Below are 16,688 nucleotides of genomic sequence, written 5' to 3'. Positions count from 1 at the left end.
GGCAGATTAAGTTTAAATACAGTATATTCAACATTTGTGACAGACAAGGGATGTTTACGATTTGTCTATGTAAATGTGTGTGGTGTTGTCTACATAATTTGAAGACATCGTTATATTTCGTGCCTAGCACTGGGATTGAACACGAGACCTCCGGATCCGGAGTCATGGGATTATGCCCATCCACCACCCTCGTCCACAACACCCTAGCAAAACCTAAGCTTACTTCATGGTAATAGCGCTCACTGTTGACCCTAGTGGACGGTTTATAGGCATTTCCCGACATCCTCAGGACATGGACAGACGGACACTTTGAAGTCAATCTTGAGCGATCTGGCTGTCAATGTTCTAGGACCAGCCAGCCAGACGGAAGGATGGCCATTAGGCAACATCCTTAAGGAACCATCCCACACAGGGCACATCAGCGCCCATCCAGAGGTGTGACTGTCGAGAACGGGATCAAGTTGAGGGGTCACTTACACTGGAATCCCCCACCGCACCCACCCAATGACACACATAAACACCCCGTGCACGAACACACACACATACACACACCAAATACACACACCCCACTCCCTCTCCTGAACAGAGAACAGGAGACGGTACAGTAGACACTCTTTCCTCCACCTCCTCCCCTCCTCTTCCCCCCTCACCCTCTCCTCCTCCTGAACATCTGTGGTAGCTAAAGACGGTGCTGTGCTATCTCTGCAGTACAGGAAGAGGCTGAGCTACTGAGCACTGATTAGATTACACAACAGCAGAGTCACACAGCAAGTGTATGGAACCATTACAGGGACACATGCAGGGGGGGAGGTGTGTGAGTGTGTGTGTGCATGTGCGTGTTTATGTGTACATGCACGCGCGTGTGTGTGGTGCGTGCATCTGTATGTGTGTGTGTGTGCCTGCACATCCTTCAGGGTTACCATTTTCTAATACCACAGAGGAGGCATTGAATAACCCTCAGGAAGCCTTCTCCACACACAGACACACAGCCAACATATTACTGTCTCCTCCAATAAGAATCAAAGCAACACTTCTTCACCACGTAATAGAAACATATCCTTCCTTATCACCATCTCCTAAGGAAGGAAATAGACTGACTGAACCCCTGTCTCTTTGGGGAGATAAGATACTCTTGTTCTTTGTAGCTGTGTACGGATGGAGGGATGGAGGGACGAGGAGTGGAAAAAGAGATGAAGAGTGGATGAGTGTTAAGATAAGGCTGTAAAGGGAAAGGAGCTGTGGCCTGCCTGCTACTCTATCCGGTCAGTAGATATGTGACTCTGTGCTCCATAGACCTCTGTCTATATCACTCTCTGTCTCAGGCTCTGTCCCACTTTCCAAGGCTAGCCAGAGACACTCGCTTCCTTCAGCCCAGACAACACAAGTCTGTCTCTTTTCTTATCTCTCCCCCCTTACCCTCTCTATCCCTTTCATATCCTCTCCTCCTGCCTTTCCTTCCTGTAGCTCTCTCTCTCTCTCTCTCTCTCTCTCTCTCTCTCTCTCTCTCTCTCTCTCTCTCTCTCTCTCTCTCTCTCTCTCTCTCTCTCTCTCTCTCTCTCTCTCTCTCTCTCTCTCTCTCTCTCTCTCTCTCTCTCTCTCTCTCTCTCTCTCTCTCTCTCTCTCTCTCTCTCTCTCTCTCTCTCTCTCTCTCTCTCTCTCTCTCTCTCTCTCTCTCTAAAGAGAGTGTAAAGAGCCAGGGATGTTCAGATAGCTCTATCTCTCCCTACTCCAAGCTGTCAGCTCCAGCCGTTGCCACGGCGACTGACTATTGTCATGGCAACCCCGGTGGGTTGGAGGAGGAGGGAGCGAGAGACTGAGTGGAAAGAAAAATGAGAGAGAGGGAGAAGTCACTGTTTTTTCTCATTAAACGATAAAGAAACCACTGTGCCGCTAATCTGTGTTTCGCTGCCACTTCATCAGCAAAAAATATCAGGACCGCTTCCTTCGGAGTAAATAGCAGTGGGCTAGTCCATTTGGTAGTCTAATGATAACCATTCATTAATAGTGATGCCAGAATTAACTGGGCCTCACCATACATACAGCACTACTCAGGCAGGCTTTTCACTATTTCTCATTTGTGCGTAATGAGAGAGATAGGAGGAACAGTCGTCATGTTTGGTTAGGCTCCTGTTCTTTTTTCCTTCCTTCAAAGAGCAGGGCGTTCATCCTGGGTTTCAATTGGCCATAACAAGGAGAAGAGATGCAGGTCAGCAGCTCTGTAAAAATACGTTTAACCCCATTATCGGCTGCGTGAACGTGAATACAGCCCGGCCTGATTCCACCGCCACCCGCACTCTCCCCAGGGATAACCCCGGCACTCATACACACACAGAGACACAGGCACACACACAGGGGCACACACATGCGCTCACAAAGGTATACACATGCATTCATGAAAGCACATACACACACATGCACATACACACACACTAAGAGGCGCTCTTACATTGGTCCTCCACCAGAATAAAGTGCAAGTCAGGCAGAGAAAATCTATATATAATACATTTTCTCATTCCGCACAGCTGGGGCAACCCCCTCTGTGTGTGTGTGTGTGTGTGTGTGTGTGTGTGTGTGTGTGTGTGTGTGTGTGTGTGTGTGTGTGTGTGATGTAGGCACTGTATGTTGAAATAGTACCTAATAGAAATGTATTAAAAAGACTTCCGAGCTGCGGCGACCGTGCAGGCACAGGAATAAAAACAGATAACCTATTACGAAGATTGATGGCTATACTGAGCGGACAAGTCTATTCTCTGTCTGGCCAGTGTCAGGTTGTGCACAGTGAGAAAAGCCAAGCCTATTCTCTCTCTAGATTGGTTGTCTTAATTCATTTTTTTTGCTGAGTCCTTGACTGAGTCTCAGTCGCTGTGGTCTAATTTTGTTTCAACCCCCCCAACCTCTAAATAACATTGATCCCTTGGCCTCACACAGGAAAGGCAGGCCACTCTTATTCTTCTGTCTGTTCTGTGATAGTCATTTCACAGTGCTGAAAGTTAATTATACCGACTCCCCTAACAAGGTCAGGGCTGTCCCAAATGGCACCCTATTCCCTACATAGTGCACTACTTTTAGTGCACTACATCGGGAATACGGTGCCATTTGGGACACAACCCAGAGCCCATCATCCTCTGATGTGTTAACAATGTGGAATGGAAGGTCACCCAAGTACCACCATTGCAGATTTTATTACCCTTGAGCTCTGAGCCACAGACGTGGGCCACTAGGCCACCATTTTGTGCCTCACATCGCAGTCGCGAGTGATGGCCAGGTTAGATGGATGGTCAGGCCTGCAACTGGCAGTTGGTCTCGGCTCAGTGAGATTAGCATCGTAGCGGATGGCATCCATCATATGGCTAGCAGGCAAAACACACACACACACAGACACACACACACGCCTGTGCTGTATATCTCTTTAGTTCCAGGGCGATGGAGGCGAGGCAGTCGGATTGAATGGGGGAATGTGTTGGGGATTCAGTGGCAGGGACATGGCTTGTTTAGAATACAACAGGGATAAAAGGTTTGGGGGGGTCAGACAGAGTGGTAACACCACCACGACACTACCTAGACTTATGATAATTTACCTGTCTACCGACCATGCAGACGGAGGGGAGGGGAGAAGAGGGGGAAGTATCACATCCCACATCCAAGCCAGGGTTAATATATCAGGGCTGCCTGTACGACGTTGCCTGTACTCTCCTCTCCTTTCCTTTTGATGTGTGCGTCATGAAAGAAAACTCCCGTTCGCCTGCCGTCTTTGGAGAAAAGTAATTACATTCAGACGTACAAAGGCCTTTCTATAATACCCAAAATTCACCGAGGCCCCTGCCTCCCTTTATCTCTCTCCATCCCTCCCAACCCCTCCCTTTACCCCTCTATCCCTTCCTCCATTGCCAAGTTTCTCCATATCTGCAGCTTCCTGTTACTACAGTGTGTCTGTCCATCAGGAATGCTGGCATGCTGCATTATATAGCACACCCTCTCCTCCTCTTCTCCCATAATTTCACCATTCGCCCTCTCACCCTGCATCCCCCCACAGCCCCATCCTCTCTCTCTCCATACATCCTTCTCTCTCTCTGGCGTGGTCATGAAAATACGGGCCGCAGTTCTAATCAGACTGATAATTAGAATAAATTAGGCCCACTGATTAAATTAACCTTTTTCGAATTTGTCTCCCCGCGATGTAGCCAGTCGTTTTTACATCCTGTCGACATGGGCTCCCACAGCACAGGACATCAATCAGGCTGGGACGGGCCACTGGAGGATACGGGAGGGTTAGGGAGGGTACAGGAGGGTTAGGGAGGGTATGGGAGGGTTAGGGAGGGTATGGGAGGGTACGGGAGGTGGTTGTGGGTTACAGAGAGGACTTCATATGGAGCACGGTCTGTTTAATTATGTATATTTCATCGCTACTAGACTTAGATATATCAATTTCAATGGTGCCATTAAAGTCAGCTCATAAATGTACTTATTGACCATGTGAGGTTCTGCTGAAGGTATGCACGTCAGGATCAACTTTAATGTCACATGCACAAGTACAGTGAAATGCCTTTCTTGCAAGCTCTAACCCCAACAATGCAGTAATCAATAACAATGTAATAATAAAAATAACAAGGTAGAACAAAAACACACGAGATATAAAAATAAAAAATAAGAAGAACACGATAAAGTAAGTAAGTATACTATATACAGGGTCAGTTCCAGTACCATATTTACAATGGGCAGGGACACTGGAGTGATAGAGGTAGATATGTATGGGGTGAGGTGACTAGGCATCAGGATATATGATAAACAGAGTAGCAGCAGCATATAAGGATTGTATATGAGTGGGTGTGTGTAGAGTCAGTATAAATGTATGTCCATATTATGTGTGTGAGCAAATGATGGAGTGAGCGTTTGTATGTGTGTGGAGTGTCAGTGTGCGTAAGTGTGTAGGGCCCTATGAGTGTACAATTTGAATAAAATACAAGGGTCAACTCAGATAATCAGTTTAGCCATTCTGTTAGCTATTTAGTTTGCTATGGACTGCTACACATGTCCATTTCTCCAATGCTCCTTTCCTATCTTTTCTTTTTCTATTGTTTCTCAGTAGTTTTCAGCTTGAGTCAGAAGGTTGAACCTTTCCCAACGTCCTCCCTGAGTGACAAAGGGGATACCACTCCTCCTCAGAACAAGACAATGGCCAAGCTACTTTGCATTAATCTCTGACTTTGCATCCAAAGCTGACTCTCTCTCCTCTGTTCTCATCCTCCTAGATCCATCCGCTGCCTTCGACACCGTGAACCATCAGATCCTCCTCTCCACCCTCTCAGGGCTGGGCGTCTCAGGCTCTGCACAGTCTTGGATTGCATCCTACCTGGCAGGCTGCTCCTATCAGGTGACAGTGGAGAGGATCTGTGTCTGCTCCACGTACTCTTATGACTGGTGTCCCCCAGGACTCGGTTCCAGGCCCTCTCCTCTTTCTCTGTACACCAAGTCACTCGGCTCTGTCATATCAACTACTTTTCTACTTCCCCCCTTCTGACACCCAGGTGGCGACATGTCTCTCTGCGTGCCTGGCAGATATCTCAGCTTGGATGTCAGCCCACCACCTCAAGCTCAACCTCAACAAGACGGAACTGCTCTTCCTCCCGGGGAAGGCCTGCCCACTCAAAGACCTCTCCATCACGGTTGACAACTAAACAGTGTCGCCCTCCCAGAGTGCAAAGAACCTTGTCGTGACCCTGGACAACACCCTGTCGTTCTCTGCAAACATCAAAACAGTGACCCACTCCTGCAGGTTCATGCTCTACAACATCTGTAGAGTACGACCCTACCTCACACAGGAAGCGGCGCAGTTCCTAATCCAGGAACTTGTCCTCTCCCGTCTGGACTACTGCAACTCGCTGTTGGCTGGGATCTGCAAACCACTACAACTTATCCAGAACACTGCAGCCTGCCTGGTTTTCAACCTTCCCAATTTCTCCTTTGCACACTCCACTGGCTTCCAGTCGAAGCTCGCATCCACTACAAGACCATGGTGCTTACCTACATAACAGCAAGAGGAACTGCTCCTCCCTATGTACTTTCTAAGCCTGTGATATGTGGTTGTCCCACCTAGCTATCTTAAAACCTCTACGGGATCGGTGTCCCGTATACGGGACGGTTGAGCTAACGTGCGCTAATGTGATTAGCATGACTGTTGTAAGTAACAGCAAACATTCCAGGACATAGACATGTCTTATATGGGCAGAAAGCTTAAATTATTGTTAATCTAACGGCACTGTCCAATTTACAGTAGCTATTACGGTGAAAAATACCGTGCTATTGTTTGAGGAGAGTGCACAACAACAACAAAACGTATCACGGCAACTGGTTTGATACTAATCAAATCAAATCAAATCAAATTTTATTGGCCACATGCGCCGAATACAACAGGTGCAGACATTACAGTGAAATGCTTACTTACAGCCCTTAACCAACAGTGCATTTATTTTTTACAAAAAAGTAAAAATAAAACAACAACAAAAAAAGTGTTGAGAAAAAAGTAAAATAAAATAACAGTAGGGAGGCTTATATATACAGGGGTACGTGCAGAGTCAATGTCGTGGGGCACCGGCTAGTGAGGTAGTTGAAGTAATATGTACATGTGGGCAGAGTTAAAGTGACTATGCATAAATAATTAACAGAGTAGCAGCAGCGTAAAAGGATGGGGTGGGGGGCAGTGCAAATAGTCCGGGTAGCCATGATTAGCTGTTCAGGAGTCTTATGGCTTGGGGGTAGAAGCTGTTGAGAAGCCTTTTGGACCTAGACTTGGCACTCCGGTGCACCGCTTGCCGTGCGGTAGCAGAGAACAGTCTATGACTAGGGTGGCTGGAGTCTTTGACAATTTTGAGGGCTTTCCCTCTGACACCGCCTGGTATAGAGGTCCTGGATGGCAGGAAGCTTGGCCCCAGTGATGTACTGGGCCGTACGCACTACCCTCTGTAGTGCCTTGCGGTCGGAGGCCAAGCAGTTGCCATACCAGGCGGTGATGCAACCAGTCAGGATGCTCTCGATGGTGCAGCTGTAGAATCTTTTTGAGATCTGAGGACCCATGCCAAATCTTTTTCAGTCTCCTGAGGGGGAATAGGCTTTGTCGTGCCCTCTTCACGACTGTCTTGGTGTGTTTGGACCATGATAGTTCGTTGGTGATGTGGACACCAAGGAACTTGAAGCTCTCAACCTGTTCCACTAGCCCCGTCGATGAGAATGGGGGCGTGCTCAGTCCTCTTTTTTTCCTGTAGTCACAATCATCTCCTTTGTCTTGGTCACGTTGAGGGAGAGGTTGTTGTCCTGGCACCACACGGCCAGGTCTCTGACCTCCTCCCTATAGGCTGTCTCATCGTTGTCGGTGATCAGGCCTACCACTGTTGTGTCGTCGGCAAACTTAATGATGGTGTTGGAGTCGTGCCTGGCCATGCAGTCATGGGTGAACAGGGAGTACAGGAGGGGACTGAGCACGCACCCTGAGGGGCCCCTGTGTTGAGGATCAGTGGCAGATGTGTTGTTACCTACCCTTACCACTTGGGGCGGCCCGTCAGGAAGTCCAGGATCCAGTTGCAGAGGGAGGTGTTTAGTCCCAGGATCCTTAGCTTAGTGATGAGCTTAGAGGGCACTATGGTGTTGAATGCTGAGCTGTAGTCAATGAATAGCATTCTCACGTACAGTGGGGAAAAAAAGTATTTAGTCAGCCATCAATTGTGCAAGTTCTCCCACTTAAAAAGATGAGAGAGGCCTGTAATTTTCATCATATGTACACGTCAACTATGACAGACAAATTGAGATTTTTTTTTCTAGAAAATCACATTGTAGGATTTTTAATGAATTTATTTGCAAATTATGGTGGAAAATAAGTATTTGGTCACCTACAAACAAGCAAGATTTCTTGCTCTCACAGACCTGTAACTTCTTCTTTAAGAGGCTCCTCTGTCCTCCACTCGTTACCTGTATTAATGGCACCTGTTTGAACTTGTTATCAGTATAAAAGACACCTGTCCACAACCTCAAACAGTCACACTCCAAACTCCACTATGGCCAAGACCAAAGAGCTGTCAAAGGACACCAGAAACAAAATTGTAGACCTGCACCAGGCTGGGAAGACTGAATCTGCAATAGGTAAGCAGCTTGGTTTGAAGAAATCAACTGTGGAGCAATTATTAGGAAATGGAAGACATACAAGACCACTGATAATCTCTCTCGATCTGGGGCTCCACGCAAGATCTCACCCCGTGGGGTCAAAATGATCACAAGAACGGTGAGCAAAAATCCCAGAACCACACGGGGGGACCTAGTGAATGACCTGCAGAGAGCTGGGACCAAAGTAACAAAGCCTACCATCAGTAACACACTACGTCGCCAGGGAATCAAATCCTGCAGTGCCAGACGTGTCCCCCTGCTTAAGCCAGTACATGTCCAGGCCCGTCTGAAGTTTGCTAGAGTGCATTTGGATTATCCAGAAGATGATTGGGAGACTGTCATATGGTCAGATGAAACCAAAATAGAACTTTTTGGTAAAAACTCAACTCGTAATGTTTGGAGGACAAAGAATGCTGAGTTGCATCCAAAGAACACCATACCTACTGTGAAGCATTGGGGTGGAAACATCATGCTTTGGGGCTGTTTTTCTGCAAAGGGACCAGGACGACTGATCCGTGTAAAGGAAAGAATGAATGGGGCCATGTATCATGAGATTTTGAGTGAAAACCTCCTTCCATCAGCAAGGGCATTGAAGATGAAACGTGGCTGGGTCTTTCAGCATGACAATGATCCCAAACACACCGCCTGGGCAATGAAGGAGTGGCTTCGTAAGAAGCATTTCAAGGTCCTGGAATGGCCTAGCCAGTTTCCAGATCTCAACCACATTGAAAATCTTTGGAGGGAGTTGAAAGTCCGTGTTGCCCAGCGACAGCCCCAAAACATCACTGCTCTGAGGAGATCTGCATAGAGGAATGGGCCAAAATACCAGCAACAGTGTGTCGAAAACCTTGTGAATACTTACAGAAAACGTTTGACCTGTGTCATTGCCAACAAAGGGTATATAACAAAGTATTGAGAAACTTTTGTTATTGACCAAATACTATTTTCCACCATAATTTGCAAATAAATTCATTAAAAATCCTACAATGTGATTTTCTGGATTTGTTTTTCTCATTTTGTCTGTCATAGTTGACGTGAACCTATGATGAAAATTGCAGGCCTCTCTCATCTTTTTAAGTGGGAGAACTTGCACAATTGGTGGCTGACTAAATAATTGTATTCCCCACTGTAGGTGTTCCTCTTTTCCATGTGGGAAAGGGCAGTGTGGAGTGCAATAGAGATTGCATCATCTGTGGATCTGTTGGGGCGGTTTGCAAATTGGAGTGGGTCTAGGGTTTCTGGGATAATGCTGTTGATGTGAGCCATGACCAGCCTTTCAAAGCACTTCATGGCTACAGACGTCAGTGCTACGGGTCGGTAGTCATTTAGGCAGGTTATCTTAGAGTCCTTGGGCACGGGGACTATGGTGGTCTGCTTGAAACATGTTGGTATTACAGACTCAGTCAGGGACATGTTGAAAATGTCAGTGAAGACACTTGCCAGTTGGTCAGCACATGCTCGGAGTTAACGTCCTGGTAATCCGTCTGGCCCTATCTGGCCTTGTGAATGTTGACCTGCTTAAAAGTCTTACTCACATCGGCTACGGAGAGCGCGTGATCACATAGTCATCTGGAACAGCTGGTGCTCTCATGCATGCTTCAGTGTTGCTTGCCTCGGCGAGCATGAAGTGGTTTAGCTCGTCTGGAAGTCTTGTGTCACTGGGCAGCTCGCGGCTGTGCTTCCCTTTGTAGTCTGTAATAGTTTTCAAGCCCTGCCACATCCGACGAGCGTCAGAGCCGTGAGTACGATTCAATCTTAGTCCTGTATTGACTCTTTGCCTGTTTGATGGTTCGTCGGAGGGCATGCCAGATTTCTTATAAGCGTCCGGGTTAGAGTCCCGCTCCTTGAAGCGGCAGCTCTACCCCTTTAGCTCAGTGCGGATGTTTCCTGTAATCCATGGCTTCTGGTTGGGGTTGCGTACGGTCACTGTGGGGGACGACATCATCAATGCACTTGCTGATGAAGCCAGTGACTGATGTGGTGTACTCCTCAATGCTATCTGAAGAATCCCGGAACATGTTCCAGTCTGTGCTAGCAAAACAGTCCTGTAGCTTAGCATCTGTGTCATCTGACCACTTTTATTAACCGAGTCACTGGTGCTTCCTGCTTTAGTTTTTGCTTATAAGCAGGAATCAGGAGGATAGAGTTATGGTCAGATTTGCCAAATGGAGGGCGAGGGAGAGCTTTGTATGCGTCTCTGTGTGTGGAGTAAAAGGTGGTCTAGAGTTTTTTTCCTCTGGTTGCACATTTAACATGCTGGTAGAAATGAGGTAGAACGGATTATAGTTTCCCTGCATTAAAGTCCCCGGCCACTAGGAGCGCTGCATCTGGATGAGCGTTTTCCTGTTGATTTATGGCCTTATACAGCTCATTCAGTGCAATCTTAATGCCAGCATTGGTTTGTGGTGGTAAATAGACAGCTATGAAAAATATAGATGAAAACTCTCTTAGTAAATTGTGTGGTCTACAGTTATCGTAAGATACTCTACCTCAGGCGAGCAAAACCTCGAACTTCCTTAGTATTTGATTTTGTGCACCAGCTGTGGTTTACAAATATACACAGACCAGCCACCCCTTGTCTTACATTCGATTTGGGTATGTCATTTTAGGCAAAAATTGAAAAAAAGGATCAGATTCTTAAGAGGTTAAGATGAATGCACTAACTGTAAGTAGCTCTGGATAAGAGCTTCTGCTAAATAATCTAAAATATCAATGTAAAATGTGAATCTCCCAAGATGCCCGTAAACGTATCATGTCCACTAAATGAATGGCGTTGTCCGGTCCCCAGTTCATGTCCAGGGCAATAATATCACAGAGTTTCTAAACCACTGTACTGTCTTTGAAAATATTTACTAATTTAGATTTGAGGAATGGTGAAGACCCCTCATCCTCCGTGGGCGGCTGGAGCCAGCATCTCTAGCCACCCCGCCCTGCCTAGAGATGATCCGCGATAATCGCATCAATTGCACATTACTTTAGGGCCTGTGATACATCGCTCCTCTTTAGCCAATCCATTACATATTTATCACACGCGCGGAAGGGCACCTCGCGTCGGTGGGTCGGGCCCCCACCCCCTGCTGTGGGGTGACAGGGAGCTGATCAGCACGATTGATTTGGTGGGAGCTGAGGGGGAGGGTGGGGGGGTGGGTGGCTGTGGATGAGAGGGTGGGGATGGGTGTGGGAGCGCGGGCGTAATTTGGGGTTTTATGTGTGTGTTTGTGTGTGTGCAGGGGCATGTGCGTGTGTGGTTGTGGGCCTTTGGCTAAACACTGTAAGCGCTGCGGAGCAGAACAGAGCAGAGCGAAGGCCTTCCTGTGGGATTGCACAGAGAACAGAGGCTTCTATTGGGCCCTATTGATCCACAGCACAGCCCAGTGACTGATGACAAAGTAAAAGCCCCCTCCTTCCAATCAGCACGCCCTCCATTCCATCCCATCCTCCCTCCCCCATCCCTCCCTCCTATCCATCCCCCTCTCTTCCATCTCTCCCTCCCCCATCCCATCCCTCCTCCCTCCATTCCTCAATTCCTCCCACCCTTCCCGGAGTCCGTCCAAGAGAGAGGGGGGTTGTCCAAAGGCTTGCCTGCTGAACATTTATCACAGGGCATTTCTGGTGGTAGTGGTGCTGTCTCGTCTGGGGCTCTAATGAGAAAGGGTTGGATTCAAGTATGTGATCTGTTGTATATCACCACTGTGAATATAAAGTAGCTAGACCAGGTCAGGGCTGTATTTAACCAGAGATGTGATGTGTGTCATTGGTTGTTCAGGTCCCAAACCAGGGTCCTGAGCACGCACGCACGCACTCACACACACACACACACACACACACAGCGTTATTCAGGGTCCCTGTGGGAGCTGCTGCCATAAACACACAGGACAGGAGCTTGTCTCTGGTGACATTAGTCCCCCAGCCCGAAGCATCACCATCACCACCATTGCGGGTGGGTCTGATTTCCTACCATCATCAAACATTGACAACATTTATGTCCAGAGCAACGAGTCCACTGTTGTCATTACTTCTGTTGACATGACAACAGGAGGAGACCATTGTGTGTGTTTGCAGGTCTCACCTGGGATTGGTGACAGTGGATTCGCATGGACTCATCATCAGCTCCACCATGGTATCCATGGTAATGATGAGTCAGTTTTAATTAAACAGAGAAGCCACGTTTGAGTTGTGACAGACTACAGAGTGAAAGGAGAGATTGCCTGTCATTCAGATGGCGAGTAGGGAAATCAGCTCACAAAAAGCCATTATGTTTGTTGGTGTTGTTGTATCAGGCCTTAATGTTATCAGATTAGGTTTTCAGAGCCAATTATAAAAGCCTCTCTCCCTCTTTCTCTCTCTATCTGCTTTTTTATTTCCAAATCAAATTATATTATTTTATACACATCTGTACCCACAAAAACACCCGGCTACACTCATTCCACAGCCCCCACTCCCACACCCCATCTCTGTTCTCCAATCAGAAAAGCGGATCCCTAGCATATGCCTCCCCTCACCCTGGGCAATCACAACATTAACTTCCTCAGTTTCATGTTAATGAGAGATCCTGTTGTGCTAATAGCTGGCTGTGCTCGGGTCACAGAGAAAATCAATTCTCAGTCATTTCCCCCATACCACATCTACTGCTGCTTTATTCCCTTCAGCAGCAACAGGGGGCTGGACTGCCACAGAAAACCCATTATGGAGAACAGGATATGGAGATACAGAGAGAAAGAGATGGGGAGATAAAGAGACAGAGAGAGCAGAGAGAGGAGATAGAGATGGAGAGAGAGAAAGAAAGAGAGGGGTGGAGAAACAGGGAGAAAGAGGGGAGAGAGAGAATGATGGAGGAAAGAGGGATGCAAAAGGGTGGGATGAAATACTGAGACATGGAAGGAGAGAGTTACAGGCAGAGAGAGAGAGGGGCAGAGGGAAATAATGAGAGTGGGGGCATTTGTCAGGAAGAGAGACAGGGAGATGAGAGGATGGATGAGAGGATGGAGAGAGAGAGAGGAGGATGAGACAAAAGGAATGATCAATCCCTATCCTGTCGGGCTGATGGGGGGGACCTGGAGGAGGGGGAAAGAGGGGGTGGATTGATGAGAGGTTGGGCCTCTGTAGGCCCCTAGGGACTCAGGAAGAAAAGAAGGGAGGAGAGGAGAGAGGAGAGGGAGAGGGAAAGAGAGGAGAGGAAAGGAGAGAGGAGAAGAGGAGAGGAGAGGAGAGAGGGAGAGGAGAGGAGAGGAGAGAGAGGAGAGGGAGAGGGAGAGGAGAGGAAGGCACAGACCAATTGATGGGGAAAGAGAGAGACATAAGCATAATGACACATAATAGGCCGTAACACTTAACAACAAACAGCCACATCGCTTCTTCTGCCACATGCAGCGCAGCACGGCTTGCAACATTAAAAATGCATTTTTCTCAAGATGTCAGTCGGTGATAGCTGCATCACACACGTGGACAGGGGATCGTATCGTTCCTGGAGCACAAGGCTCATTGCAGGATAACACAGCAATAAGCAGTGTGTATTTATGTAACACTGGCCCAGCTCATATTCCCCATATACAGAAGCATGCACAATTGGGAAATTAGAACCATAATTGAGAAATGTGGAAAATCCATATTTCGAGGAAGAGAAATTCTAAATAAGTCATATGTTAGATGTTATTATTCACAGTGAAATGTAGCCATGGCTATGGACTCACCTAATCCCTAGGAATAAACTGACATATTGTCATAAGTGATCAGATATCATGTGGAAGCTGAGCAGCGAAAGGAAATGGGGCAAAGATGAGAAAGATGGGAAGCCACAGAGACAAAGAAGCAGTAATACAGAGACCATACATATACTGACTCAGGATCAGGAGTAGTATGGAAGCCATGAAGCTAGATGAGCAGCAGTAGATCTAGAGGCTTCCTCAGAGCAGCGTCAGTGTACTGTAGCTAGGTTACATAGTGCTTTGGAACAAGACAAGTGGAAACGGATAGACTGGGTGACTCACAAATTGGACTGGCGAGATCCTTTGTCCGATTCAATGGCAACACTGCAGTGACCCAGATCAAGTGAAACCCTCCTATCTGCTAGTGCTTGAATGGTAACCTTTGTAGTGCCCAAGTGCTCAGACCCAGACTCATCACAGGGAGAATGAGGGAGTTTCTGAAGTTTTCTGAGTTTGATAGTTTTTAAGACTGATAGTTACCACGGTGAAAAGGGCGAAGACAGGCAATGACAGTGTCGATGATGACTCACCAGCATGCAGCCACTCAATGGTCATAGTCTTGGTTACACTGGCTGCTTGACACTCATAACGTCAAATAAAATCAGTGTCCTATTTGCTGAATTTGAATGTCGAAAGTGGAGTTGCACTTCTTGTAAAAGAAATGTGTATCATTGTGTGTGTGTATCTGTGAAAGAGACAAGCGTAAGGAAAATAGAGAGAGAAAAGAGAGAGAAAGAGAGACAAAAATGAGAGAGAGGAAGAAAGAGAGGAAGAAAAAGAAAGAAGAAAAAGCAAGAAAGAGAATAACAAAGACATTTCTAGGAGAGAACACTAGATAGACTGACAGCTGGGACCATATTTTCACACTCACAGCAGTGTTGGAGTCCGTAGGGTCCCCCTCCTCGCCCCTACATGGCCATCAACCGGACACTTCCTAGTTCACCTGCTAATGGAGAATGGAGCTGACTGGGTTAGCAACTCACTGTTAACAAATCCCCCCCTGCTATATTGGATCATACCATTGTGTTAAAGGGTGAGGTTACAGATGCACGAAATACCCAGACCAGACATCACACATCATACTGTCTATTGATGGTCATGAAACAGGATGTGGGAGTGATTATCATTATACTGTCCTGTGGCCCCTATGGCAGCTGGTCAAAAATAGTGCACTATAGAGGGAATAGGGTGCCCTTTGGGACGAAGCCTATGTGTCCCAGTATGATGGACGTCCTGTCAACAGTAGCCCACATTGCAGGGTTTTACTTAATTATACAGAATAACACACGCTAACACGATAACAACACAATAATAACACAATGCTCTATGTCCCATGGCACATTTGACTAACTTCTTGAGAATAACACTAATTTTACTGTATGAGGCTCTTTGTGTCCCACTACCCCCAATGAGTAATCCATGTTTACACTCATTCTGTCCGGCCCACAGATATCATACAATACAATACAATAGAACACAGCAGCTTCATCCAGTGGGGCAGTTAGCAAGACAGAGATAAGAGATATAGCCCAGTTCCTTTACAACAGTATCACTTTGACGATGACTCAGAGTGCCCACCCAAATGGCACCCTATTCCCTATGTAGTGCACTACTTATGTCCAGAGGACCCTATTCCCTATGTAGTGCACTACTTTTGACCAGAGAACCCTATTCCCTATGTAGTGCACTACTTTTGACCAGAGCACTCTATTCCCTATGTAGTGCAATACCTTTGACCAGAGCACCCTATTCCCTATGTAGTGCAATACCTTTGATCAGAGCCCTGTGCACTACACAGGGAATGTCGTTTAGGGCGACAGCCAGAGTAATTCTAGTAAAACATGATGTTCCTTTCTCCTTAGGCACTCAGACACAAATCAGCAAGGCGCTGAGTTTGGTCACCACACCTCCACTCCAGACAGCAGAGCTAAATGACTTGGTAGTTGGCAGGGAAGGATCTCTCCTGCTCGGTACCCGGAACAACTCCTTCACTCACACTCTCACACCTAATTTCCGGGATGTCGGTCGAAGGGACACTCTCACTGCATTGTTCCTGGAAGCTAGGGTTCTGTACAGGCTGAAAGACTCAGCGGTAGGACGGTCATTCAGTGGTGACTGCTGTTGCGTTTGTCACTCTTTGACCAACCGGGTGTGAAACCAGGTTATCTGCAGTGGGTTCACTGTTACACAAAGAGTCCCTTCCCAGTCACAGATACCCCCTCCTCATCAGCACTACTGATCATTTTCCAACATCATCTCAGTAAGTTTATAGTGTGCTTTAGTGTACTGGTAAGGACCATGGTCTTTTCTATAGTATACTTGTGCATGTTCACAGTATTATTTCTACAATCCTCTGCAGCCCTTCTTAGTTTGTGTGTGAGGGTTTAGGTCCCTTGGACACCCTGGCTTGTATCAGTGGGAGTGAGACACAGAGATGCAGACACAGGCGCATAAGGTATGAGTGTCTCTGGCAGCTAATCTGTAAGGCAGCTGTGCATGGTGAGAGCTGGGTAAACATTGCCTTAAATAGAGAACACATTGCACTGGTGACAGGAGACAGACAGACTGACATGCATTCTTCCATCCACTCTCCTACCTCTGTATGCTTCCCTATACAGAATACTGTGGTGTGTGTGTGTGCGTGTATATTTTTGTATGTGCATGTTCAGATGTATAGATCTGTATGTGTGTGTGTTAGCATGTGTTTTTGTGTAGATATATGTGAGTGTGTGAGTGAGGCGATCAAAGAGTTGCAAAGACACACTGTGCACAAAAAAACTGTAAAACTGTACTGGCTTGCCCCCTATTGGAGGATAGCATTCATACCAAATG

This window comes from Coregonus clupeaformis, chromosome 23 (genome assembly GCF_020615455.1).
Source record: "Coregonus clupeaformis isolate EN_2021a chromosome 23, ASM2061545v1, whole genome shotgun sequence".
Taxonomy (NCBI): domain Eukaryota; kingdom Metazoa; phylum Chordata; class Actinopteri; order Salmoniformes; family Salmonidae; genus Coregonus; species Coregonus clupeaformis.
This window is presented reverse-complemented; position numbering follows the sequence as displayed.